Here is a 26,658-nt window from a genome sequence, read left to right as displayed (position 1 = left end):
CCTTTAGCTCTGTCCCTGAAGCCACTCAACCCAGTCTCTCCTCCTACTAGTGCACTTTGAGCCTCCTCCCTCTCCTGGAAACCAGGGTGAGTAGTTGTGAACAAGATGTTGTGCACTGGGCCTTCAAGAGGGCACCTGGGCTTCTGGCAGACTCTAATATGCAAAATCCCAGCTGATTTTCACAGCCAGATATTTTGTGGGTTCTTCTTCCTCGCTCTGGTGTTCCACACTGGGAAGCTTGACATGGAGTTGAGACCATACTCCTGAGGGAGAATTTTGTAGCTGAGTTATCCCTCTGAATTCTCCCAGCCCTTTTTGCCATCTTCACTCTTCCTACCAGTATTGATGTGGCTTCTTCTGTAAATTCTTGTATTCGGCTAATCTTCACTTGACTATTCTATATTTTAGTTGTAATTCTAGTTTGGTCCTGTGAGGAGGTAAGTGGTATAACTTCCGCCTACTCTGCTGCCCTATAGACATAATTTTGAGACTAGAAATAAAACATATCATTACCTCAACAGATGCAAAAAAGGCATGTGACAAAATTCAGCACTATTCAAAAGAACTCTTAGCAAATTAAGAATAGAATTTTTTCAGCCTAAAGAGCATTATGAAATTCCTAAGGTTAACATCATACACACTGTGGATGACTCAGTGCTCTCTCCCAAGATCAAGAAAACATGGCTAGTATATTTGTTTTCACCCCTTCTATTCAAAATTAGAATTAGAGGTTCTAACCAGTGCAATGAGGCAAGAAAAATTAAAAGGCATATAGACTGGAATAAAGAAACTAGTTTTATTCACATACAACATGACTGTTAATGAAGAAAAGCCTAGGGAACCTACAATAGCTACTAGAACTAACTAGTGAATTTTATGTTTTTCTCTCATTTTTGTCTTTCTTCTTCTTGGTTTACTTCATTTCCTATGGAGCACATTTTTCCCCCACAGATGGGAGGTTAAGTTTTGAGACTGTGCTTGTTTGAAAATACTCTTATTCTACTCTCATACTTCCGTGACAGTTTTGGCAGGCTCCTGAATCCTAGTATGGAAATAATTTTCCTTCAGAATTTTGAAGGCACTGCTCTATTACCTTCTAGGTTTTGACTTAAGAAGATGGAAGTCATTCAAATTCCTGATCCTTTATTATCATCTGGGTTTTTTTTTTTGGGGGGGGGTGTTGTTTGTTTGGCTTTTTGCCCTTTCTGCAAGTGTATAGGAACTTCTCTTGGACACATGGTTTCTAAAATTATTGATGATGGTATTCCAAGATGCAGAACAGGTGGAAGCACTCACTTGCTCCTGGCACCAAACAGGATTAACAGCTAAATTATAGAGCAATCAACCTGAATAATAAACCGAAGGCTATCTGAACTGAAATATTATAATGAAGAATTTTAGAAAGTCACGGAGACTGGTAAAAAGGGCAGAGACAAAGGAAGGGCTGGCCCCCATGCCTATGTGTGGTGGCTGAGAAGCCAGAGAAATATCTAGGGGGCAAAATTCCCTGCCCCCAGGGGCATAGAGTCTCAGTGCCATACAGGGACCCCTTAACCCAGGGCAACAGAGAAAAGAAGATGAGCTTGCATAGTATCTGGTGATAAAAATCAGTGGAGGTTCAATCTAACCAGGAAAGAAGGAGGTCTTCAAGAGACCCAGATGCCACCTTCCCAGGGTCAAGCACTCCTGTTACAGCACCAGCCAGGGTAATGCACTGCCCAGTTTTCCAACTACTGGTGACAATACTCTGCCATGCTTGGGTCCTGCAGAAGGGTCTGCTAGCTGAACCCAGCAGGGAATTTGGGGGTGTTCTTTTTCTGGAGAAGCTGTTAGCAGAGACTCAGACAATGAATGAACTGTGCAGCTTTGTAAAGGGGACCATTCTTCCCTACCTCAAGCACACAGCCGGCACCTGTTGAATCACTTGGCTACTTTGTGGCCCCGCCCTGCTGAGTCCAGTGGCACACAGGAATCAAAGTGCTCTGCAGGTTGGGACTTCCAAAGAGCCATCTCCCAGGAAGGCTTTTGTCCAGGAATCTGACCAGCCAGTGCTGGGTTGTGTGGCTGCACTGCTGGGAAGGGAAGGGAAGGACCGCTGGTATCCCCCCTGCGAGATCAGCCCATGCTAGCTCTGGAAAGAGGAAGAAGTCCTGCTTCCCTCTTACATTCTTGTAGGTACCACCCTCAATGGGAGATTTTTTAGACCTGCCCACCTAAGTCCAATTGGGGGGCTCCCTGATAAGCTCAGTTCTACGGGTAGAAAGAAGGGCTGCTTGGAGCTGGGATATTTGGAGACTGTCTCCTTCAAAGGCTATTGTCCCGAGCCAAGACTAAGTGCCTGGCACCCTCCTGCAGATGCAGCATGCACTACTACCCTCTATGGGAGGCTCTTTTGCTCTTTTGATCTGTTCCCCCTCCCAACCCCAGTGGTTTCACCCAGCTGGGCTTGCTCTTACAGAGAGGATGGCTGGCTATACCCAACCTGAACCTATGGTGTACTCCTCCTGGGGGAGCTACAGTTGGAGACTCTGGAAGACACTGAGTAGTTTGGCTCTGGAGTAGGGGCCACGTTGCCCTCACTGAAGGCCTGACCATATGGCCCCCAAGCAGGGGACCCACAAATCCTGAACTTCCAAGCCCAGTCACCCTTCCTCATCAAGCTTGCAACCTGTGGGAGAATCTGTGGGTTGCAGCCAGCCTGGGCCCACTCTACAGTCTTTCTTCAGAAGGCTCTGAAGGAAAAACAGTAAATTTCAGGGGTAGGCAGAGTAGACAACAGGTGGAGGCAGACATCCAAGAGCCTTGGATATTTTACAGATCTGCCCCAGCTCTAAGCTGTACACAGACTGTTTTCACAACCTTGTATACAGATTGGCCTGTCTCAGGCACACTCAGGCCCAGTAGACACAGCCACAAACATATCCTCAGGTGAAAAACATTTTTTAAAAGACAGAGATAGCTCAATGGATAAGAAAAAATGACCCATATATATGCTATTACAAAAGACTCACCTCAGAACAAAAGACACAGAGAGATGGAAAGTGAAGGGATAGAATAAAATATTTCATACAAATGGAAATGAAAAAAGCCTGGGGAAGCAATTCTTATATAAGACAAAAGAGACTTTATAACAAAGGCCATAACAAGAGACAAAGATCACTACATAATACTAAAGGGACTGATCCAGTAAGAGGATATAACCCTTATAAACATATATGTACCCCACAGAGAAGCACCTAAATATATCAAGAAAATCTTTTTCCTTTTAATCCTCATCTGAGGACATTTTTTCCACTACTTTCAGAGAGAAAGAGAAAGGGGGAGAGAGAGAAAAAGAGAAAGAGACATCAGTGTGAAAGAAAAACATCGACTGGTTTCTTTCTCAACCAGGGATCAAACCTGCAACCTGGGTATGTGCCCTGGCAGGAAATCAACCTGTGGCCCTTTGGTCTACAGGAAAACACTCCAACCAACTGAGCCACCCAGCTAGGGCATAAAGAAAATATGGGTGGACATTAGGAGAGAGATCAACAGCAATACAGTCATAGATTTTAACATCCCATTAACATCAATGGATAGATCTTCCAGACTAAAAAAAAACTCAACAAGGCAAGAGCAACCTTAAATGACACTAACTCAGGGAACCTTAAATGACACATTAACTTGACATTTATGGAACATTTCATACCAGAACAGCAGAATACACATTATTCTCAAGTGCACATGAAATACTCTCAAAGATATATCATAGGTTAGGACACAAAATAAGTCTTAATAAATTCAAGGAGACTGATATCAGCCCTCACCAGTGTGGCTCAGTTGCTTAGGTATCTCCCCACAAAGAGAAAGGTCCACAGTTTGATTCCTGGTCAGGGCACATGACTGGGTTACAAGTTCAGTCCTAGGTTACTGCGCATACAAGAGGAAACCAATCAATGTTTCTCCCTCATATTGATGTTCCTCTCCCTCTCCTTTTCCTTTCCCTCTCTCAAAAAATAAATAAATATTTTTTAAAAATTTAAGACTGAAATCATATCAAGTATCTTCTCTGATTACACCGGTATGAAACTAGAAATCAACTACAATGAAAAAAACTGAAAACACAAGGAGACTTGACTTGGGGTAGTGAACACATAATATAATTATAAGGATGATATATTATAGAGTTGTATACCTGAAAGCTATATACTTAACCAATGTCACCCCAATAAATTTAATTTAAAAAAACTAAAACAATTCATGCCCTGGCTGGTGTAGCTTTGTGGACTGAGTGCCAACCTGTGGACCAAAAGGTCACTAGTTCAATTCCCAGTCAGGGCACAAGCCTGGCTTGCAGGCCAGGTCCCCAGTGAGGGGCAAGTGAGAGGCAACCACACACTGATGCTTCTCTCCCTCTCTTTCTCCTTCCCTTCCCTTCTCTAAAAATAAATAAATCATTAAAAAATAAAAATACAAAATAAATTTTTAAATAAATAAATAATAATAAAAAAACATTCAAACACATGGAGGCTAAATAGCATGTAATTAAGCAACAAATGGGTTAACAACGAGATCAAGGGAGAAATAAAAAATTACCTGGAAACAAATGAAAAGAAATACACAACAACCCAAAATCTATGCAACACAGTGAAGGCAGTCCTGAGATGGACATTTACAGCGTTACAGGCCTCTCTCAGGAAGCAAGAAAAATCTCAAATAAACACTCTTAACCCGACGCCTAAAACAACTACAAAAAGAACAACAAAGTCCAGAGTAAGTACAAGAAAGGAAATAAGAAAGATTAGAGTGGAAATAAATGACACAAAGACTAAAAAAACAGTAAAGACCACTGAAAGCAAGAGCTGGTTCTCTGAAAAGATAAAGATTGACAAACCTTTAACCAGACCAGTGTCACCCCAACAAATTTAATTTACAATATTTTTAGAAGAATGAGTAAAAAATAAATTGAAAAGAAGAGAAAAGATTACCCAAATAAATAAAGTCAAAAATGAAAGAGAAGTTACAATCGACAACACAGAAATACAAAGGACTGTAAGTGGAGTAAAGACAGTCTCTTCAATAAATGGTGCCAGAAAAATTGAACAGGTACATGCACAAGAATGAAACTAAAAAAAAATAAATAGGTCACCAACTGACACCACACACAAGAATAAACTCAAAATGGATAAAAGACTTAAATGTAAGTCACGAAACCATGAAAATCCTAGAAGAAAACATAAGCAGTAAAGTCTCACACATCTGTCATAGCAATATTTTTGCTGATACATCTCCTATCATGGGAAATAAATAAAAAATAAACAAATGAGACTACATATAAACTATAAAGCTTCTGTATAGAAAAAGCAACCATTAACAAAATTAAAAGGAAACCCACTGGATGTGAAAACATATATGCCAATGATATATCTTGATAAGGGGTTGATTTCCAAAATATATAAAGAACTTAAACAACTCAACACCAGGAACACAAACAACCCAATTAAAAAAAAAAACAAACAAAAAAAAACAAGCAAAGACCTGAAGAGACACTCATCTAAAGAGACATACAGGCCCTGGCTGGTATAGCTCAGTGGACTGAGCACGAGTCTGCAAACCAGAGTATCATGGTTCGAATCCCAGTCAGGGCACATACCTGGGTTGCAGGCTAGCTCCCAGCAGGGGACGCATGAGAGGCAACCATACATTGATAGTTCTCTCCCTCTCTCCTTCCCTTCCCCTCTAAAGATAAATAATTAAAATCTTTAAAAAATTTTTAAATAAAGAGACATACAGATGGTCAATACACATACGAAAAAATGCTCAACATCACTAACCATCAGAGAAATGCAAATTAAAACTACAATGTTATTTCTCTCCCTCTCTCCTTCCCTTCCCCTCTAAAGATAAATAATTAAAATCTTTAAAAAAATTTTTAAATAAAGAGACATACAGATGGTCAATACACATACGAAAAAATGCTCAACATCACTAACCATCAGAGAAATGCAAATTAAAACTACAATGTAATATCACCTCATACCTGTCAGAATGGCTATCATCAATAAATCCACATGAAACAAGTGTTGGCAAGAATGTAGAGAAAAGAGAAATCTCATGCACTACTGGTGACAATGCAGACTGGTGCAGCCACTGTGGAAGAACAGTGGGGCGTTTCCTCAAAAAATTAAAAATGGAACTGGCTATTGACCCAGCAATCCCACTTCTGGGAATATGTATTAAGAAACCTGAAACACTAATTCAAAAGAACATATGCACCTCTGTGTTCATTGCAGCATTATTTACAATAGCCAAGATCTTGACATGGCTCAAGTGCCCATCAGTAGATGAGTAAAATACTACGGTACATTTATGCAATGGACTACTCAGCCATAAAAAAGGAAATCTTATCTTTTGTGACAGAATGTGACAGCATGGAAAGCATTATGCTAAGTGAAATAAGCCAGGCAGAGACCAACAGCATATGCTCTCACTTATATGTGAGATCTAATAAATAAAATAGAAACAGAAGCATGGATACATGGACAAGACTGACAGCTGTCAAAAGGGAGTAGACTGGGACATTGGATGAAAGAAGGTGAAGGGATTAATCAAAAAACATATAAACAGGACTTCCGCCAAGATGGAGGCATAGGTGGATATCCGTGCCTTCTCACACAACCAAGTTTAGAGACAACTAAATATTAGCAACAGAAAACACAGCCAGAACACAGAAAATTGAACTTTACGGAAGTCTGTTAACAAGAAATTCTTCAGTCTGACCCGTAAGGGGCGAAACCAGCAGCTGGTGGAGCGGGGTTGCACAGGAAAACTTGGTCAGACGGACTCAGGCACGGAATCCAGGCTCAGGGTTGGACCTAGTGAGCTACCGAGCGAGCGACCAAGCGAGTGACCAGGGAAAACAGCAAGGGAGCAGGGCTGCGGGTTGACTGTGGTCGCGCTTTTGTGCGTGGACAGACAAGCGAGGGAATGGGTGATTGGACCGGGACCCAGCAGGTCCGCGGCAGGCAAGCGGCAGGGAGGGCGCCGCCATTTCCCTGCTCTGACCCCACCTCCACATACAGCGTCATAACCCAGCGACTCTGAGTGGCCTGGCCCTGGTGAACCACCTAACCCTCTGCTCCTCACCCAGTGGTGCAAAACAGCAGAGGGTGCCATTTCCCCGCTCTGACCACGCCCCCACATACAGCGTCACAACCCAGCGACCTGGGAGTCCAAGGCTCCATTCCTCACACTTAAAGGGCACGAACAGACCAAAAATGGCTCAAGAAGATCTCAAAGCCCCAGAGCCTATAAATCTAAGCAATGAAGAAATAGCAAAACTCTCAGACGTACAGTTTAAAACACTGGTGATCAGGATCCTCACAGAACTGGTTGATTATAGCCACAAATTAGACAAACATATGAAGGCGAAACTAATTGAAATGAATGGAATTGCACAGGACACCAATAGCAATGAAAAGGAAACTGGGACTCAAATCAATGGAGTGGACCAGAAGAAAGCAAATAATGGCCAAACAGAAAAGAGTGAAGAAGCAAGAATTCAAAGAAATGAGGAGAGTCTTAGGAACCTCCAGGACATCTTTAAATGCTCCAACATCCAAATTATAGGGGTACCAGAAGGGGGAAAGGCACAGCCACCAGTGGAAAACTTATTTGAACAAATAATAAAGGAGAATTTCCCCAATCTGGCAAAGGAAATAGACTTTCAGGAAATCCAGGAAGCTCAGAGAGTACCAAAGAAGTTGGACCCAAGAAGGAACACACCAAGGCACATCATAATTACACTAGCCAAAATTGAAATGAAGGAGAGAATCCTAGAAGCAGCAAGAGATAAGGGGACAGTCACCTACAAAGGAGTTCCCATCAGACTCCCACCAGTCAGCAGATTTCTCAAAAGAGACCTTACAGGCAAGAAGGGGCTGGAAAGAAGTATTCCAAGTCATGAAATCCAAAGACCTACAACCAAGATTGCTGTATCCAGCAAAACTTTCATTTAGAATGGAAGGACAAATAAAGTGCTCCTCAGATAAGATCAAATTCAAGGAGTTCATCATCACCAAGCCCTTATTATATGAAATGTTAAAGGGACTTATCTAAGAAAAAGAAGTTAAAGAAACATGAACAGTGAAAGGACAACAAACTCACAGTTATTAACAACCACACCTAAAACAAAAGCAAACTAAAAGGACAGCTAGAGCAGGAGTGGAAACATAGAAATGAAGATCACATGGAGGGTTAGCAACAGGGGAATGGGAGGAGGAGAAGGGGGGAGAAGGTACAGAAAATAAGTAGCATAGACAGTAGATAGAAAATAGATGGGGGGGGCAAGAATAGCATGGGAAATATAGAATCTAAAGAACTTGAGACACATGGTCATAAACTAAAGGGGGGTAATGGTGGGGTAGGGGGTGTGCAGGGTGGAGGGGAATGAAGGGGGGGAATAGAACAACTGTAATAGCATAATCAATAAAAAATTTTAAAAAAACATAAACATAACACACAGACCCAGAAAACAGGGGGAAACAGGGATGGGGGTGGAGAACGGGGACGTAAAGAGACTTTGCGTGGGGTGATGGGCTCATGATGCAGTGTGCAGATGATGTGCTGCTTTTTTAAAAATCCTCACCAGTTGATATGTTTATGTAGTTGAGATAGAGAGAGAGAGAAACATTTAGTTGGGTTGCCTCCACTAAAAGGAAAATAAAACCTAGGTCCGTGGCCTGACCAGAATTAAACCTGCAACCTTTTGATGGACAGAATGTCACTCCAACCAACTGAGCCACCCAGCCAGGGCGAGATCATGTTTTGTTGAGTTGTGTACACTTGAAACATGTATGGTTTTGAGAACCAATGATACCCAATAAATTCAACTAAAAAACATACCCTCCAAAATTGTTGATGATGTGCTTTGAAAAAGGGTGTTTGAAACATTTCAATCTAGAAATCAATGTCTTAATTTTAGTAAAATTTCTGAATTATTTCATTGGTGATTTATTTTTTCTGTTCTCTCTTTCTGGAACATTTTTAATTCAGATATTGAACTACCTAGCTTGGCTCTCTAATTTTCTTAGCCTTTCTCTCCTATTTTCCATCTCTTTATCCTTTTGCTCTAAATTGTTCAAGATTTCATCAACTTTAAATTCTATCACTTCTACAAAGTATTTTCCTTGTGTATTTTACTACTGTGTATATAATACACAGAATGCACAAGCCTTAAGTGTACTATGAATTTTAACTTTGGATACACCCAGATTATACCCACATCAAGAAACAGAACATTTCCTCACCCTAGAAGGATCCTTCATGTTCCCTTAAGTTAGCACTTCTCCTCTAGGGCAAATTAATATTCTGACTTCTGTTACCATCAATAAGTTTTGCTTGCTTTTAATCAGCTTTAATGAGATGTAGTTTTTATACAATGAAATTCCCTAACTTTAAGTGTACAACTTGATTTTTTTTGAAAGGTGTATATAATTGCATATCCGCCACTGAAGTTGACATACTGAACATTTCCATCACATTGGGAAATTCTTTCTATTCTTTGTACTCAGTCACCACTCCTATAGCGTATTCTTCTTCATCACTATAGTTTTGTCTTTTACAGAATGTGACATAAATAGAATCACAGCATATGTACTCTGTGTTTGACTTCTTTCATTTAGAATAATGCCTTTGAGACTCAACCATGTTGTTGCATATATTAGTAACTCAACATTTTATTGCTGAGTAGCATCTCATTTTATGGATATACTCAAACTTGTTTTTCATTTACCTATTCTCCAAAAGGCACTTGGCAGAAACAAACAACAAAGTACAGTATATCCCTGACTCTGGCCTCACAGTATTTCTACCGAGATTACATCCAAAATGTCAAGGCATGAAAAATATAATCCACTAAGAGTAGAAGCAAATGATACAACATAAAACAAAACTAATGCTGTTACCTAAAACAGAGGTCCCCAACCTCTAGACCATGGACTGATACTGGTCCAGGCCTGTCAGGAAGCAGGCCACACAGTAGGAGATGAACTAGAATGTAATGCACTTGAATCATCCCAAAACCATCTTCCCCACCACAGACGGTGGAAAAATTGTCTTCCATGAAACTGGTCCCTCATGCCAAAACAGCATGAGGGGACTGCTGATCTAAAGCTCTTGATAATCTATAACTTACTATAAATTAAGTATGCTTAAAAACAGAAGAAGGAGATATCTTAAAATGGACAAGATATAAAAAAGGATCAAGAAAAATTCTAGCATTAAAAAAATATAGTCACCTAAATTAAAAACTCAGTGGACATCAATGTACCCCCCTGTGTCCATGGAGAGGAGGTGGCGGCCAAGCTCCATCCAGCCCATGACACTGTGCACTGGGATGGCAAAGATGGCAGCTTCATTTGTCCAGGCCCCTATCCCGGATGTGAGCAAGAGGAAGCTGCAGCCCACCAGGCCGCCCTCACACTCAAGCCTGCAGCAGTAAACAAGAGAAAACAATTTCTTAAAAATAAGCCTGAACACAATGGTGTGAAAGTTGGTTCCAAACCACAAGTATAATGGCCTTTCTAACACTGTAGAATATATGGAAACAAACGATTCTGATGGAAAAGTTGTTCAAGATGGAGTCAAAGTTTTCATTAAAAGGAAAGCACTGCTAACACTTTCAGGAACAGAAAGGGACCATGGTGATAACAAATTATACAGTGAGTTTGTATAACACTACCCAAACATCAAAGGAACATATATCCATGGAGAAAGCTTTAGGACTTGACTCCCCAGGACTCCTCTGGCTCCAGGACCGCCTGTAAAAGCCCTGGGCTTACCGAAGAGGTCGTGTGACTGCCACGTGCTTAAGGTTCATACTGCACGGCTTACTTATGAGGAAAATTAAGTGATGCACTTTGAAAATGAAACCAGTGTGTTAGATATCGGAAGTGATATTTCTATTCTTTTCAGTAGACAGAATGTAAGAAACCATCACTCTCTTTGGGTCACTTTTCTGATACGCAAAGAAAAAACCCTACCTTGCACTTAATTCTCTTGTACCCTTTCTGTGCCTGCCTGAGAACATGTCAGTAAACACATTCTTAATAGGTGTGCACTCTATGGGGGGGACCCCCAAAACACTGGAATTATCTTTTGGTGGGTGGGCCCCTTGTAGTACAGGTTTCCCCCACAAGGTGAGTGTTCTAGAAATCCATCTGTATCAGGGTACCAGCTGGCGTTGTTGTGAGAGGCTGCATTTGGCTTCAGTGAATTTTTCTGAAGACTCAATGTGTTTGCCTATTTCATGATGGGCAATTTACGAATACACTGGCCCACAATGCACTGAGTGTTCAGCAGTGTTTGACCAAAAATGGCATGAGCCCTGTGCCCCACCCTCCCTATTCACCAGATCTCACCCTAACCCTATGTGACATTTTTTGGTTTCCCTGGATGAGAAAAGTCCTCAAAGGGAAACATTTTGCTGCTGTGGAAGAGGTGAAACAAAAAAACAGCAGAAGCACTAAAAGGCATCTAAGTTGACAATTTTAAAAACAGTTTTGAGCAGTGGAAAAAATGTCTCAATAGGTGTATTGCATCAAATGGAGAGTACTCTGAAGGTGACTGAAGGTTAAAATGTAAGAATACACAATTTTTAATAAATAAATCCCAGGTTTTGGGGGGTCCCCCTCTGTTGATGGCTTGAACATACATGTTTCCAGGTCAAATTTATGACTCTTAAAATTCAGAGGCTGAATGTCCCAACTGCTGGGTTCACATGGCGGGATACTGTTTTTCCACCCAAAGTTGGCATGCCTTTTCTACATTTTTATCCAAAATTTTATTGTCATTTGCTCACCCTTTAGCAGCATCAGCCATTAGATGAAAGTATCAAAGATTTCCTTGAATTGCAGCACAAAATTTTTTTCATCCTCACTCAAGGATATGTTTATTGATTTTAGAAAGGAAGGAAGGGATGGAGGGTGAGAGAGACAGAGAGACAGCTATCAATGTGAGAGAGAATCATCAATCAGTTGCCTCCCGTGTGCACCTAACTGGGGATCAAACCCACAACCTAGGAACATGCCCTGACCGGGTATCGCATCTGCAACCTTTTGGTGCACAGAATGACACTCCAACAAACTGAGCCCCCTGGCCAGGACCTGAATAGTTTTGAGTGATGGCATCAAACGGTAAAAAATACATCATCCACCATTCTTCATCCATTTCTTCTACCACTTAAAATATCTGCCCAAGGTGGGATCTCAAGCTGACTTAGATCCTTTTATTTGCAAGTTCCCTCACAAACCATCTCCATCCCCTCATTCTATACCTGAGGAAGCAAAACCCAGGGAAGGATAAGGGCTTATGTCGTCCTGCACACTGCAGAGCAGAGGACTACTCACATCTCCCCTCTGTACAGGCGACACACCAGCAGCAGGCAGTGAAGGTAAATGGGAGTCTGGTTTCCCTATCAGGTTGACATTTTGATAACATGTCTGAATAATTTGATGGAGATCATATTTTTATTTTGAGTGAGAAAAATCTTATTGTAAAGCCCCTTTATGTGAATTACTCTGTGTGTGTGTGTGTGTGTGTGTGTGTGTGTGTGTGTAAGTATGAAGCATTGATTTACACTAGCAGGTAAGACATTGTAGCAACCCACAATACCCTTTTGGACTGTAGCAGCACATGATTATAAAGCAGAACTTGGAGGTTTTTCCCTAAAATGTCCAATATGCATATACTTTCTTGATCCTAAGTCCAACTGCTAACATTTTTAAATCTAACGTTTTTATCACCAATTTTTCTTTTTAACAGTGTTCCTTTTGTAATTTAATTATTGAATTTCCTGGATTTGACATATTAACTGTTTTAGGAGATGACATGGTTTCATTTTTTGTTTCTTTGTTTTTATGTTTATTTACTGATTTTACAGAGAAGAAAGAAGAGAAAAGGGACATAAATCTATAGTTCCTCTTATTTACACATTCATTGGGAGATTCTTATAATGTACCCTGGCCAGAGATTGAAACCACAACCTTGGCATTTTGGATCAATGCTCTAATCAACAGAGCTAACTAACCAGAAGCCACTTGTTAAGTGGCTCCACTCCTGGCACTAGCAGCAGCCAGCCTTGGTTCACTTGGCCTCTCCTGGGCAACTCTAAGCCTAGTACAAGTAGCAGCCATCTATCTGCAGATTGCTCTGTAGCTTATGCCAGGTGGTCCCAGGCAGGGCACAGGTGGTGGCTGATCCTACACGTTCTGGGAGGACCCATAGCCACTACACCCAGTAGACAGCTTCAGACTACACCAGATTACAACACTACCAATACTACTAACACCACCAGCCACACAGTCAAGGTGCAACCTCAGTGAGCATCAAAGACCCACTGAAGCAAGTCTTGCTCTGCAGGGTTGACTCAAGCACAGCAACTCCTCCATTGTAGTTGCAGCTGGTTCTCCAAGTTGACAGGCCAGGGGGTCAATCCCCCTTAGTGATGCCAACAGCAATCAAGGCTCCACAGAGGATGGAGGTTGGTGGTCAGTGGTCACAGTCAATCCTCGCAGCCAACTGGCCTGGGTAAATCCCACCCACTGACCTGCCAATAGCAATCATGGCTCAACTACAAGAAGAGGGTGTATTCAGCCCACATAGAGGGCACACCTTGAGTACCCCGCTTGGGTCATAGGGAAGGATGTGCCACTGGACCCTACAGGACACCTACTATATTAGGCCATGCTACCAAGATATGGAGTCACAGCAGCTCTACATCAAAACAAACACAGGGTGGCTGCCAAAATGAGGAGACACAGAAGCATGGCCCAGATGAAAGAACAGATCAAAACTCCAGAAAAAAAGCTAAATGAAATGGAGATAAGCAATCTATCAAATGCAGAGCTCAAAACACTAGTTATAAGGGTGCTCAAGGAACTTAGTGAGGACCTCAACAACATAAAAAAGATCCAGTCAAAAATGAAGAATAGACTTCCGCCAAGATGGAGGCGTAGACAGAAACACTGAACCTTCTCGCACAACCAAGTTTAAAAACAACAAAGTTTTAGCAACAAGAACGCAGCCAAACCACAAAAAATTGAACTATACGGAAGTCTGACAACAACGAACCCTTCAGCCAAACTGGTAAGAGAGGCAGAGCCAGCAGCAGAGTGGGGTCGGGCAGGAAAGATCCACCGGACCCACCCGACACGCCCCACCCACCCAGGTGCGCAACACAGGACCACTGGCAGCGTGGGCGGATCCCAGGAGTGGAGTAGCAGGCAGACCCACTGAGGGCTGACTGAGGTAACACATTCACGAGCAGACAAAACCAGTGAGGGAACAAGCAGTGAGATGGATCACAAAGGCCCCAGCAGCGGGAAGCAGCAGAGGGAACCACCATTGTCCCTCTCTGAGCCCACCCCCACATACAGCAGCACAAACCAGTGACCTGGGTGACCCCTTTCTGACTCACCCCCACATACAGCATCACAAACCAGCGACCTGGGTAGCCCCGCCCTGGTGAACACCTAAGGCTCCACTCCTCATACATAACAGGCTCGAACAGACCAAAACATGGCTCAAGAACAACTCAGAGCCCCAGAGCCGATAAATCTAAGCGACAAAGAAATAGCCAAACTTTCAGATGCACAGTTCAAAACACTGGTGATCAGGATGCTCACAGAACTGGTTGATTTTAGTCACGAATTAGAGGAACAAATGAAGGCTAAACTAATTGAAATGAAGGGAAATGCACAGGAAACCAATAATGATGAAAAGGTAACTGGGACTCAAATCAAGGGAGTGGACCAGAAGGAAAAAAAATTAACAAAACAGAAAAGGATGAAGAAACAAGAATTCAAAAAAATGAGGAGGGGCTTAGGAACCCCCAGGACATCTTCAAACATTCCAACATCCAAATTATAGGGGTACCAGAAGGGGAAGAGGAAGAGCAACAAGTGGAAAACTTATCTGAACAAATAATAAAGGAGAACTTCCCCAATCTGGCAAAGGAAATAGACTTCCAGGAAGTCCAGGAAGCTCAGAGAATCCCAAAGAAGTTGGACCCAAGAAGGAATACACCAAGGCACATCATAATTACATTAGCCAAGATTAAAATGAAGGAGAGAATCCTAGAAGCAGCAAGAGATAAGGGGACAGTCACCTACAAAGGAGTGCCCATTAGACTATCAGCTGATTTCTCAAAAGAGACCTTACAGGCAAGAAGGGGCTGGAAAGAAGTATTCCAAGTCATGAAATCCAAAGACCTACATCCAAGATTGCTATATCCAGCAAAGCTTTCATTCAGAATAGAAGGGCAGATAAAGTGCTTCTCAGATAAGATCTAATTCAAGGGGTTCATCATCACCAAGCCCTTATTGTATGGAATGTTAAAGGGACTTATCTAAGAAAAAGAAGATAAAGAGACATGAACAGTGAAAGGACAGCAAACTCAGTTATTAACAACCACACCTAAAACAAAAGCAAACTAAGAGGACAGCTAGATCAGGAGCAAACCATAGAAATGAAGATCACATGGAGGGTTAGCAACAGGAGAGTGGGAGAAGGAAAAGGGGGGAGAAGGTACAGAAAATAAGTAGCATAGACGGTAGGTAGAAAATAGATGGGGGGAGGTCAAGAATAGTAGGGGAAATATAGAATCTAAAGAACTTGAGACATGCACACTGTCATAAATTAAAGGGGGGAATTGTGGGGGAGGGGGTGTGCAGGGTGGAGGGGAATGAAGGGGGGAATAGAACAACTGTAATGGCATAATCAATAAAATATATTTTTTAAAAAATGAAGAATACACTAATTGAAACAAGAAGAATTTACAGTGGAGTAGATGAAGCTGAGAATTAAATCAATGATTTGGAATATAAGAAAATGACAAAAAAATCATAACAACAAGAGGAAAAAATAATCCAAAAAAATGGTGACAGGACTTCCAACCAAGATGGAGGCATAGGCAGACACACTGTGCTTCCTCACACAACCAAAAGAAGGACAACAACAAATTTAAAACAAAAAAATAACCAGAACTGACAGAAAATCAAATTGTATGGAAGTATGACAACCAAGGAGTTAAAGAAGAAATATTCATCCAGACCAGTAGTAGTGGCGGAGACAAGCAGCCAGGCAGAGAGGACTCACAGCAAGGTGGGGGCTGGTGGCCCTGGTGAAGCAGCTGCTGGTGGACTGGATAGTCCCACATTCACATGCAAATAAACCAGGAGGAACAACTGGGGAGTGAGACAGACCACCCAACCCAGAGTTCCAGCTCAGGGAAATAAAGCCACAAACCTCTGACTGAAAACACCTGTGGGGGTTGAGGCGGTAGTGGGAGAAACTCCCAGCCTCACAGAAGAGTTTATTGCAGAGATCCACAGGGTTCTTAAATGTACACAAACCCACCCACCTGGGAATCAGCACCAGAAGGGCCCGATTTGATTGCAGGCAGCAAGGGGAAGTGACTAAAAACCAGCAGAGAGCAGAGCAAACGGCATCAAACCCCTCCCCTACATACAGGATCGCAATGCAGCAACCAGGGTTGCCCTGCCTTGGTGAACACCTAAGGCTCTGCCCCTCATATGTAACAGGCATGACAAGACAAAAAAAAATGGCCAAAACAGAAGAACAGATCAAAGCTTCAGAAAAAAACACAACTAAGTAACAAAGAGATAGCCAACCTATCAGAGGCAAAGTTCAAAACACTAGTAATCAGGATGCTCACAGAACTGGTTGATTTTAGTCACAAATTAGATGGAAAAATGAAGGCTATGCTAAGTGAAATAAAGGACAATGTACAGGAAACCAACAGTGACAGGAAGGAAGCCAGGGCTCAAATCAATGGAGTGGACCAGAAGGGAGAAAGAAACATTCAACCAGAACAGAATGAAGAAACAAGAATTCAAAATAATGAGGAGAGGTGTAGGAACCTCCAGGACATCTTTAGACGTTCCAACATCCAAATCATAAGGGTACCGGAAGGACAGGAGGAACAAGAAATTGAAAACTTATTTGAACAAATAATGGAGAACTTCCCCAATCTGGCAAAGGAAATACACTTCCAGGAAGCTCAGAGAGTCCCAAAGAAGTTGGACCCAAAGAGGAACATGCCAAGGCACATCATAATTAAGTTCCCCAAGATTAAAGATAAGGAGAGAATCTTAGAACAGCAAGAGAAAAGGAGACAGTTACCTACAAAGGAGTGCCCATAAGACTGTCAGCTGATTTCTCAAAAGAAACCTTGCAGGCAAGAAGGGGCTGGAAAGAAGTATTTGAAATCATGAAAGGCAAGGACCTACATCCAAGATTGTTTTATCCAGCAAAACTATCATTTAGAATGGAAGGGCAGATAAAGTGCTTCCCAGATAAGGTCAAGTTAAAGGAGTTCATCATCACCAAGCCTTTATTATATGAAATGTTAAAGGGACTTATCTAAGAAAAAGATTAAAAATATGAACAGTAAAATGACAACAAACTCACAGTTATTAACAACCACATCTAAAACAAAAACAAAAATAAAAACAAACTAAGCAAGCAACTAGAACAGAAAGAGAATCACAGAAATGGAGATCACATGGAGGGTTATCAGTAGGGGAGTGGGTGGGAAGAGAGGGGGGAAAAGGCACAGAGGATAAGTAGCATAAATGGTAGGTAGAAGATAAACAGGGGGAGGTTAAGAAAAGTATAAAAAATGGAGAAGCCAAAGAACTTTTATGTATGACCCATGGACATGAACTAAGGAGGGGGCAGGAATGCAGGTGGGAGGGGGTGTACAGGGCAGAGGGGAATAAAGGGGGAGAAATAGGGCAACCGTAATAGCATAATCAATAAAATATATTTAAAAAGAAATTCAGAAGGTAGAAAGAGAAAGAAAAAGAAGACAGAAGCAATATTCAAGCATATCGTGGCTAAGAAACTTCCAAAATCTGTAGCTGACATACAACTCTCTTAAATAAAAATAAGTGTACACCTAGAGGCAATGTAGTAAACTGAAGAATGCTAAAAGCAAGAGAGAAATGATATATTATCTACAAAGGAAAGATAATATATTGACAGCTAACTCTAAAAGGAACACGGGAAGCCTGGGGTAGGTGGAACATCTCCCAAGTGCTAAGGAATGGGGCAGGGGGAGAATGCCAACCTAGAATTGTTTACCAAACTGAGCTATTCGTGTGTGGAAGCAATATAAAAATTCCGGACAGAGAAACCTGGTTTTAATAGAGGCACCACAGATTTTTAGCTGAGACCACAGGCAAATCATGTTCTACATCTACAAAATAAGGAAAATACTATTTAATATAATGAGGTTATTGTAAAAGTTAAATGTAATAATATGTTAATATCACTCATAGCATATGAGCACTGAAACAATGTAAGCTATTATTTTACCCTATATTCAACATTAATATAGAGGTTTGGAGCAGCTTAAGTTTTTCCTCAAAAATAACAAGAAATGAACTCACCCAGTTTTCACTATAAATTTCTACATGCTATACCATAACTTTAATTACTTCCAACCATAATTTTGAAATATATAGTTTTTAAAATCTCATTTAATATAAATGAGAAGAGTTTCTAGGACTTTAAACAGGTCAGGTTACACCTAAACAAGGCATGAAAGGTTTTGGCAATGTCTAATATTTCACAATATTTCTCATATTTTGAGTTTATCATGTATTCAAAAAATGAACTCAGCATCTTCTTGCAATGTTTACTGCCCAACTGACACAGTAATGCTGCCTTATACAGAACGATCCAAGTAATATCTTCACATAGAGTCCTATACTCAAAATAAAACGCAGAGCTCAGTTCAAGTTCATACTCAGATCAAGAATAAGGATTATTGCTTAATCAGGTTCTAGATAATTAAGACTTGTCTTCTCCAACACTCAGATCTAAATGTAACAGATAAAGCCCTGGTTCCAACCTGCCTCTCCAACTACATCTCCAACACACTCTCCTCTCCTTAACATTGACCACATCACACACACACACACACACACACACACACACACACCTTCTCTCCCAACATACTTGGATTTTTAATCTCATACCAAGACTAATACACATTATTTGGAAAAACTAAAAACTAGCTTATACCCAGAACCCAAAACTGCTTAGGATGTCACTAATAATTATTTTTGATGAAATCATAATATTTATAATTCTTATGTCTGTACATTGTACTGGTTTTTATATAGAAACATTTTTTCAAACTAAATTTTATTGAATGATATTTAATTTAGTTATAATGCCTACAAGATTTAAGAAAAAATCTCTGCTTTAAACTATTTTCAGTCTCATACTTTCATATCCCTCTCATATTACTTCTTTTCCTTCTGTGAGTTATAAATTCCTGAAAGTAGTATCTGTTCTAGAAATATGGAAACAGTCACCAACACAACAACAAATCAAGTGTGGTTTTCAGCATTTTGTTCTACAATGAATTCTACTTATATCCAGGCTTTGCCTGTATTTTTAATTACATGTTATTGATTATGCTATTACAGTTGTCCTAATTTTCCCCCTTTGCCCCTTCCACCCAACAACTCCCACTCCTTCAGGTAATACCCCAACATTGTTCGTGTCATATTTTCAATGCTTATCCAAATCACCAAAGTCCAGTTTATTTCACACAATGATTACTATAAATACAAGCCATTTTAAAAAGCACATAACCACAACTTCTCAAATGATTACATCCTGAAATATGTTTTAACAGCAATAGATTAGCCTCCTATGTGAGTACTCATCGCTAATAGTTAATTTGAAAAGTTACAACTCCTCCCATCTTTTTGTGTTGGGTTATATTTTCAAGAACTTGCCATGAATAATAGAAAATATGACTTAATCACAAACCCAGAAATAACAGGCGAATGTCTGTAGCAAATGAAGCCTTTTCATTTGTTTCCTTACCTAAGCTAACTTCTCAAAATACTTGAAAAACGGAAAAATAACTATCCATGCAACATAAAAGAATCTAGACAGATAATTCTAAGATCTTAACTGTTTCTCAAAAATAACTATCGCAGTAATTTCTCCCCATGTACTAATGTCCACTGGCATGTTTAAAATATTACAGAAGATAAAAAAATGTTTATCACCTGCCACTCTGTCTGGAATGGTAGCTTAAACTGTAAGTGTGAAGTGCATAAATACCCTTTTAGCATGAAAATAATAGTGACAACATTTACAGAATGCTTAACGCACGTCAGGCAATGTGATGAAAATGGTTTACTAGTCATTATCTCATTTAATCCTAACCACACTACTAAATAAAAATGATTAATCCCATTTAAAAGAAGAGGAGGCTGAGACTTTAAAGAATTTAAACTTACCCAGAGCCTGGATTTGCACCCAGCTATGTCTAACTCAGAGCCTGCCGTGTTGGCTCATTATACTCTCTCCTGCCTCAAATGCCTACAAAACATATCAACTCCTTCAGTTACACGGCTAACCAAAAAATAAAAATAAAAAGCTAATTAGTGTAAATAAAATAATGTATCTTGTTCAGATTGCCTATACAAATACTACTGTTCCTTAATTTCATCATTTTTTTAATAATATAACATAAAACCTTTCAAAATCCTGTTTCATATTACTTTATCAAGCACTCTTCAAACAAGTAATTTTCTTATCATATTTATTCGCTCACACACTCATCATCCAATCTACACTATTTGGTAAGCGTCTATCCCATTTAGCAAATACCTATAATTATGTAAGGGACTATGTAAGGCCATGTGGAGTTATCAACATAATTCTTGACTTCAAAGAAGATGTAATAACTGGGGCTCACTAAAAAGACAGGCTTAACAGGAGCTTTTCATCAACGATTACTAATGGACAATCATTAATTTACCATTACAAAGTTAGAAAGGGACTTAAAAGGCCATTTATTCCACCTCCATACCTTCAAATAAAAGCGCAATCAAACCATCCCTACCACAAGACAGCTAATGAAGATTGAAAAACTCACCTTAGAAAATTACTCCATTTTTTTACATTACTCTCACAAATCTATGCCTTAACTTTATCTAAAACATGCCTGTACATACCTGACTTTTATCGGGTACTCTAACGTGTATTTCCACTAGGTCTACCATGTATGTTCATCTAGAAGAGAAAGTATTTTAAAAGTGCTGCGTACATTAAAATATAATGTATTTTCAGACCATAAGATGCAGTTAGGTTTCAGAGGAGGAAAACAGGGAAAAAAACTGAAGCAAAAAATGTGGTAAAATATTTAATAACATAATATTTCATCAATGTAAATGTAAACAGAACTCAACAGCAGCATTAACAACCATTATTCCTCCCAAATTTGGGGGGGACGCATCTTATAGTACAAAATTATAGTACATATATGTTCATTTATAAGCAGATGCTCAAATATTAGTAAAACTATCATTAAATCAGCACAGAAATGAGATGTAGTCAGAGAACTGAAAATTTTAATACTACTGGGATCTCAAATCATGTAGCAGAACTCTGTTTCTCTGATGCTGAAACCAAGTCAAAGGCTTTACTACTATTAATAGATTGTAAAGTAACACTTTATAGTTTTTAAGGAAGCCTCATTTAAAAGAATAATTGATGAATCTTTTACATATCAAATATCATTTTGTAATGTTACTACCCGATCTACCTGCCTCATATGGTCACATAAAGTCCCCAGAACATGGCCTTTTGTCCAACAGAAATGACAATCCTGTCCTGTTGTTGGTAAGGAGGGGGAGACAGGGAAGAGGAAGGTCTTCCGTTATTGAGCACTAAAGGTTTACCTCCATAAAACTGTCTAATCTTCCCAATAATCTTGTAATACATGACAGTATCTACATCTTTTGGAGTATGGGTAGCGGTTTGGAAACTTGCCTGTGATCACAGACTCTAAGCTGTAGATTGGGAACTGGACAACCTGTCTGCCTGACTCCTTTCACTACACCACTCAGTAACTGACCCCTGGAGAATGTTCTCTGTAAAAGAATACAAATGCACATATTGAGAAAATAAAACACAAAGTTTCAATCCAAACTATCTGTAGGGGCCTACCTAATTTTACTGTGATATTTACACAAAACAGACAATTATCAATTAAATGAATAAATCCAAAATTGTTGAGGAATGATCTGACTCTAAGTGCTTAGCCTTGATCTCTTCCCCTCAGTAGCACAAGTTTCCTCAATATATTAAGCTCTCCGTTAGTAAACCAATCAAAATTTAAGGAAAACAATCACATAACCTCGTGTTTTGTTGTCATTGAAAATTACTTATTCCTAATCTCGGTTCAGTGGAACAATTCTTACATGTCCTAGCTCAGGCCCCTTTCCACCACAGCTATGCCAAATCCCAACACTCTCCTTTCCTAACCCCAATCTCTTCCCTTATCAGTTGACCGTTATTGCCATCCGCCTCTTAGAAACCCTAGTGTGGAACTTGCTCACCTTTCATTACTCAACCTGTAATTATCCTTGTACCTCTTCTCTTCCTTTTTCAGCACAACTCTCCTCTATCAACACTAGGAACACAGCCAGCACTTAGTTGATACTTATAAAATGCAACAAATTAATTCTTTCACCCTGCTCATCCCAACCTTCCTTACATTTGGGGGGACCTCTATCAGCTCTCTCCTCTTTCTTCATCCCCTACATCTTCAAACATTTCCTGCTCATTGGCTTTTTCCCTAATAATTTGTTACCAATTTTAAAACAAACAAAAAGCCCTACAAACTTTTTTTACTTACTGCCTCATCTCTTTGTTTTTTACATAGCCAAGCTTCTTTTTAAAAAGTAGAACTTCTTTTTAAAGGGACTAGAAATTTCACATTAAGGAAGTACTGTCGGTTTTTAAAAGTAGGATATTATATTTACATATTCTTAACTAATCCTTAATGTTTAAAGATATTTTTAAAATCACAAATAAAATGATATGATATCTGAGTTTAGCTTTAAAATAATCCAGCTGGGGGGCAGGCATTATAAATGAAACAAAAGTAGTTATGTGTTCATTCTTCAAGCTAGGTGATGACTACATGGGAGCTCATTCTACTTTCTTTTGATATGTGTCATTATGAAAATTTTTAAACTTTTTTTTCAAACAGCCTATGCTCAGATTCCTCTTCCTCATTTTTGTAAAGTTTAGAAATGATCCGGAGCCACCAAATCCTTTGGACATTGTTAAATCTTTACCTTACTTGCCCTCTCTGAGTCACCTGATACACTCCGGCCTCCTCATTGTTGCCTTTCCTTCTCCTCTGTTACTTGTTACCTCTGTTACTTGTTACGCATGCTCTGGGGTTCTTCCTCTCACCTCCTAATCTCAGCATCCTGTGTCAGCTTTTCTCCCACTTCCTCTCAAAATATCCCACGAAACCCGTGAGTGTGCAGGTGCACACACGGCGTAAATGCTAGTTTGCAAGAGTTCCATATTCAGACTCCTCCCTTTTTCATTTCTAAGCATCCTCCTCTGAGCTGGTCCATTCGTTCCCTCCTATCACTTCACTACTGATCTGTATGCAAACCTCTACCTCCAGCGGTGAGCTCTCTCTCCTGAACTCCAGATCCATGCATACTTACCTGAATACCCACAGGAACCTGGAACAAACACTCCAAACTGAACTGCTTTATCTTTATCTTTCACATCCACAAAAACCTGCTCCACTTCACCTCAATCAATGGTTTCATGACCCTGTCACTCATTCTAGACAGAAAACTAGGAATCAGTTGTCTTAGGGTTCCATATCTTTCTAGCCCTCAACATCCAAACTCCCAAGTCTTATTGATTTTACCTCATAAGTAATTCTACAATCCATCTCCTTCTGTAACTCCAACGTCTCAGTTCAAACTCTCTTCATTTCTCTACAGGACTTTGTTGCTGTTCTAAAATTGGTTTCCCCACCACCACTCTATCCTCTGGTAGGCTCGTTCGCCACACTGGAGCTGGAGTTTTCTTTCTAAACTACAAACAACATAACACTACACTTGAAATTCTTCAATGGTCACCCCGTGTTGAAGAAAAATTCTAAACTCATTACTAGGCACTTTGAGATCTGGCCTGTCCTGCTACACTGTATGTATTCTGGGACTCAGTCATCAGAATGGCCTAGAGTTCCCCAAATACAAAGCACTCAAATCTATCCAAAAAGCAAGTTGTCCCATTTGCCCAGAATGACTTTCCTCATTCTCTCTCCAGTGAAAGTTTACTCAACTTTCTTAACACAAGTCAAATGTCCCTTCACACTGGACTTGCCCTGACCTCCTTAGACAGAATCGGGATCTTTCTACCAATGGGTGCAGAGAATGGCACTAGTTTGAGATCCTGACTTAGATAAGTTAGACTCATATGCTCTGAAATTCCAGGCTCACAACTTATCAGCTAGGACTTTAGGCAAAGTCTCTGTAAGTCTGTTTCCTCATGTCGAAATGACAGTAGCTATTTCCATAAGATTGTGAGGATTCAATAAGATGCTGCATTAAAAATATATACTCACAGTGCCTCCCAAAGAATAAGCATTAAATAAATGTTAATGTTATGTTGCTATTTATTCCCACTCTGGGCTCCTATAGCAACTTGCACCCGTATATATCACATTATTGTGATGACGTGACTCTTCGTCATGCAGGACACACACTATTTCCCACCATCTCTATATTCCTACTGCCTGGAATAATGTCTGGCGCATAACAGGTTCTTAATAAATCCTAAACAAATAAATAAAATACTTCAAATCCCTCTACTACATAACAGAAGGCTTTGATTTTTTTCTAATGGTCTTACTAAATCTACTTTCCATCCCCTTGCACAAAATTGCAGTTTTAAGTAAAACTTCTTAAGAAACCAGCTTCGTTTTAATTGAGAGAAAAGGAATTTTACATTGGACTTAGGTTGCTTTATTTTTTAAAGCACAAAAGCACACAATAATACCAATAATTTTCCAACATACTATATAAAATACCAAATTTCTAGGATGGTTATCTGCCTATCAAAAAAAATATTAAAGGGTTAAGAGAGGTTGCCTAAATCTGTGTCAGCTTTCTCACCACCACTGACGCCTCAGCCAATCAACCAACTCTAGGGACTAAGGTGTACTCCCGAGTAATGATAATAATAATAATAATAATAATAATAATAGAATAAGGCATTTTCCATCCTGAAAACATGCTCCTGAAAAATTCCAAAAAAATGGATTAATCAAAGAAAATATTACTATTCACTGCTTAAAAAAGAAAAGTCTGTGCTTTAAAAATTACTAGTGTTGCAATTTAAAGTTCAATTAATCTTCAACGTGGACTCAAAATACTTATAGGCACTGCTCAAGCTGGGGGTGAGGGTAACTCATTTTGCAATCCTGTCCCCCCAAAAATAAAATGCAAAAATGCAAAAACGGTAAAAACTTCAAATACTACTATATAATAATAGCACAGTATCTTTGATCCACTTCTACTCTTAACCTTTAAACATCAATACCCATTGGGTAATTATTAATCAATGGGTTTAGTATGCAAACGCCTCTGGGCTACTGCAAAATACACATGAATAAATATCTAGAAATAAACGTACCAGGGAAAAGAGGAGAGCCTGACAAAATAGAGCTCGTAGGGTCTTACATCAAACGTGTGCCAGACACACGTTCTGCACGCAGAGGCAGCAGCCTGGGCGGGTCACAGATTCCGCAAGGCCCGAGGCCCCGCAGCAGGGAGGCTGCTCCTCCCCAGCCTGCGCTGGGCGCTGCCCCGCCGAGGAGGACGGAGCCGAACCGAGGCGGGCGCCAGTGACCGGGGATAAGTCCAATCTCACCTTCACTTCCCTTTCCTAGTGCACAGCGCCAGGTTCCGCGACCACCCGAGAGCCCCTCACCACAAAGAGAGATTTTTTTTCTCCCGCACGGTCCGCTGAAAGTTTATCGGTCTCCTCCAGCCGTCGGCGCCGCTGGGCTTTGTAGTTCTCCCGTCCAAGCCCCCCAGCCAAGGCCGCGAGTCCCAGGAGCCGTGGAACTACAATCCCCACAATGACCCACGAGCCTGGCGCCGAGGGGTTCTCCCACTCACCACGCGCCCCTGCGACGGGGAGCGAGGTGTGGCTGTCACCCCGGGCACCCCACCGCCTGCTCTCCCGCTCCGCCGGTCTCTGTTGGCCTCATTACCCAGGTGCCGTAGATCAGCCGTCTGCCAGTGATGGCGGTCCGAGCGGGGTGCGGTGGGGGTAGGGCCCGGTCCGCGGACACCGGAGTCCGTTAGTTCACGACAAGCGTGAAGAGGCGTACGGTTGTCATGGCAGCGCGGGCTGCCAGGTGGTGGTGTCGAGGGAGTGGTAGGAGTCAGCTCAGGGGAGGAGCCCGGAATCCATCCCGCCGGCATGGGGACGGGGGGAGCGGGCAAAAAGGAGGCGCAAAGGTGTGTCTAGGAGGGAAGACGGCGACACTGATGAGAACAGCTGACTGACTGAGCGATCGGGCCGCTCGAGGAGTTCTGCCAGAGGCTATCCGCATGGCAGGACACCTGTCCTTTTCCCGTGGCTGAACTCAAGGATGCGGCTGGATTCTGAGAAGACGCCTGTGTCATCAGAGGAGGGAAACCCAGCCTGCCCCTCCCGCCGCCCGCTGGGCTCTGGCCAAGACCTGTCTGCTGTCTGAGCTGCCTTGGTTTGGGCTGCTCAACAGTGTAATCACAT

The 26,658-nt window shown here is 40.9% G+C and overlaps 1 protein-coding gene and 1 pseudogene across 6 annotated transcripts in view; one reads left to right on the top strand and one right to left on the bottom strand.

Moving 5' to 3' along the window:
- The window catches only part of KATNAL1 (katanin catalytic subunit A1 like 1), a 138,484-nt gene extending 112,244 nt beyond the window's left edge, over window positions 1-26,240 (bottom strand). The window contains exon 1 of one of the 6 annotated variants that reach the window (XM_053672890.1): window positions 26,132-26,240. The gene's annotated coding sequence lies outside the window, so the exon portion shown is untranslated. The other 5 variants (XM_053672894.1, XM_053672889.1, XM_053672888.1 and 2 more) reach the window with 5 other exon arrangements.
- LOC119037387 (iron-sulfur cluster assembly 1 homolog, mitochondrial-like) lies at window positions 10,385-10,768 on the top strand (annotated as a pseudogene).
- Window positions 26,241-26,658: the final 418 nt, after the last annotated feature.

The sequence above is a fragment of the Artibeus jamaicensis genome, unplaced genomic scaffold (assembly GCF_021234435.1).
Source record: "Artibeus jamaicensis isolate MK-2021 breed Jamaican fruit bat unplaced genomic scaffold, CSHL_Jam_final contig_793, whole genome shotgun sequence".
Taxonomy (NCBI): Eukaryota; Metazoa; Chordata; class Mammalia; order Chiroptera; family Phyllostomidae; genus Artibeus; species Artibeus jamaicensis.
The sequence above is the reverse complement of the archived record's forward strand: the minus strand, read 5'-3'. Positions and strand labels throughout refer to the sequence as shown.